The sequence below is a fragment of the Portunus trituberculatus genome, chromosome 8 (genome assembly GCF_017591435.1).
Source record: "Portunus trituberculatus isolate SZX2019 chromosome 8, ASM1759143v1, whole genome shotgun sequence".
In the NCBI taxonomy this organism is placed as follows: domain Eukaryota; kingdom Metazoa; phylum Arthropoda; class Malacostraca; order Decapoda; family Portunidae; genus Portunus; species Portunus trituberculatus.
In genome coordinates, this window is record NC_059262.1 from 5027501 (window position 1) to 5030000 (window position 2500).

The 2500-nt window shown below is 39.2% G+C and overlaps 1 protein-coding gene across 1 annotated transcript in view; it reads right to left on the bottom strand.

Moving 5' to 3' along the window:
- LOC123499721 (kin of IRRE-like protein 2) overlaps window positions 1–2500 on the bottom strand; it is a 72465-nt gene that overhangs the window by 22847 nt on the left and 47118 nt on the right. The window lies entirely within an intron of this gene.

The following is a 2500-nucleotide window of genomic DNA, read 5'->3' on the forward strand; positions in this document are numbered from 1 at the left end:
TAACATTTTTTTTCTCTCTCTCTCTCTTCTATTTCAAACCTGTCATTTTAATTAATCTCTTTGGTTAATTAAGTTCATAACATTTTTTTTTTTTCATTTTTCACAGTTTTTTTTTTCTCTCTCTCCTTTCATTTCAGTCATGTTATTTCAGTGTCTCATGTCTTTATCTATTTTTTTCTTTTTTCACCTGTTCATTTCAGCTTTTTTTTTTTTATCTGTCAATGTTATCTCTATTTGTTAAACTTACTTAAATACTCAGCAATTAATTCTCTCCGTCATTTTCTGCTGGTCATTTTTTTTTTAATCTTCATTCACGTCAATCTCTCTCTCTCTCTCTCTCTCTCTCTCTCTCTCTGTCTGTCTTAATTTTTTACCCTCTCTTTCTCCATCTGTCTGTCTGTCTGTCTGTTTGTCTGTTTAATTGTCTGTCTGTATGTCTGTCTGTTTATCTATCTGTCTGTCTATCTGTCTGTCTGTCTCTCTCTCTCTCTCTCTCTCTCTCTGTCTCAATTTTTTACCCTCTCTTTCTCCATCTGTCTGTCTGTCTGTCTGTCTGTTTGTCTGTTTAATTGTCTGTCTGTATGTCTGTCTGTTTATCTATCTGTCTGTCTGTTTATCTCTCTCTCTCTCTCTCTCTGTCTGTCTTAATTTTTTACCCTCTCTTTCTTCATCTGTCTGTCTGTCTGTCTATTTATCTCTCTGTATGTCTGTTCTCTCTCTCTCTCTCTCTCTCTCTCTCTCTCTCTCTCTCTCTCTCTCTCTCTCTCTCTCTCTCTCTCTCACCAATCAATCTAACCTGTCAATTAAACTCTCCTTTACCTGCTGTCAAAAATCTTTACTTTCGGTCAATATCAAAAATCTTAGTGTCTTTTCACCTCTTTTCCACCTGTCCAATTTAAAGCATGATTTTTTTTTTCCCAGGTGAGGATTAATTAAAACTTGTGAGCGAAAAGAAATGGGAAAAAAATAATAAATAAATAAAAAGTTAGAGTTTGGTTTTTCTTTTGTTTTCGTTCTAGATTTGTCAAAAAGATGAGAAATAATAGATGAAATAAATAAAGAGAGATAAATAGATAAATAGATTGTAGTGAGAAAGTAAAGTGAGCGAGAGAGAGAGAGAGAGAGAGAGAGAGAGAGAGAGAGAGAGAGAGAGAGAGAGAGAGAGATATTGACGTGAATCGAGGTGAAAATATCTGGTAATTGAGTTTCCTTTCTCAGTCTTTCATCCTTAATTCCTTTTATTCTTCCATTTCTCTCTCTCTCTCTCTCTCTCTCTCTCTCTCTCTCTCTCTCATATTCATCTCTTTGTATTTCGTTTCCCTTAACACTATCTCTCTCTCTCTCTCTCTCTCTCTCTCTCTCTCTCTCTCTCTCTCTCTCTCTCTCTCTTCTTCCCCCAAGAGGATCAAAGGCATGTCAGAAATACTCTTCCTCTTGCCTTCCTTCCTCTCTTCCTCTCTTCCTTTCCGCTCCTCTTCCTCCTCCTTTCCTCTTCTTCTTCCTCCTTCTCTTCCTCCCTTCCTGCACAAGTCTCTTCCAGTCCCAGAACTCGAAGGAAGGAAGAGGAAGAGGAAGAGGAAGAGGAGGAGGAAGAGGAGGAGGAGGAAGAGAAAGAGGAAGAGGAAGAGGAAAAGGAAGAGGTTAGGAAAATATTAATTAAACTTTTGGTGATTAAATCTTACTTGTCCTTCAGTGTGTGTGTGTGTGTGTGTGTGTGTGTGTGTGTGTGTGTGTGTGTGTGTGTGTGTGTGTGTGTGTGTGTGTGTGTGTGTGTGTGTGTGTGTGTGTGTGTGTGTGTGTGATTCAGAAACGGGGCTTTTCCTGTGCATTAACGAGAAGAGAGAGAGAGAGAGAGAGAGAGAGAGAGAGAGAGAGAGAGAGAGAGAGAGAGAGAGAGAGAGAGAGACGGATATGCTGGGAATATAACCAAACACATCACGAGTTTCAAAGTAAACTTACAATATATGGAAGGAAACACACACACACACACACACACACACACACACACACACACACACACACACACACACACACACATACATGAACTATCACAAACACACTCATCTCTTTAATTAAGCTAGAACTCTTTCTCTCTCTCTCTCTCTCTCTCTCTCTCTCTCTCTCTCTCTCTCTCTCTCTCTCTCTCTCAAATAGAAATAGTTCACAGCAGGAAAAGTTAGAAATCGTGTCCTCTTGTTCCTGTATTTAAGTTGAGAGAGAGAGAGAGAGAGAGAGAGAGAGAGAGAGAGAGAGAGAGAGAGAGAGAGAGAGAGGAAAAATATTGAGAATTGTGAAACGAACGTCTGTTTTTCAGTTGACTAAAGATAAAGGAAAAAAATCATTGAATCTCTCTCTCTCTCTCTCTCTCTCTCTCTCTCTCTCTCTCTCTCTCTCTCTCTCTCTCTCTCTCTATCTGGGACATTGTTCTCTTCCTCCTCGTTTATCATGTTCCTCTCTCTCTCTCTCTCTCTCTCTCTCTCTCTCTCTCTCTCTCTCTCTC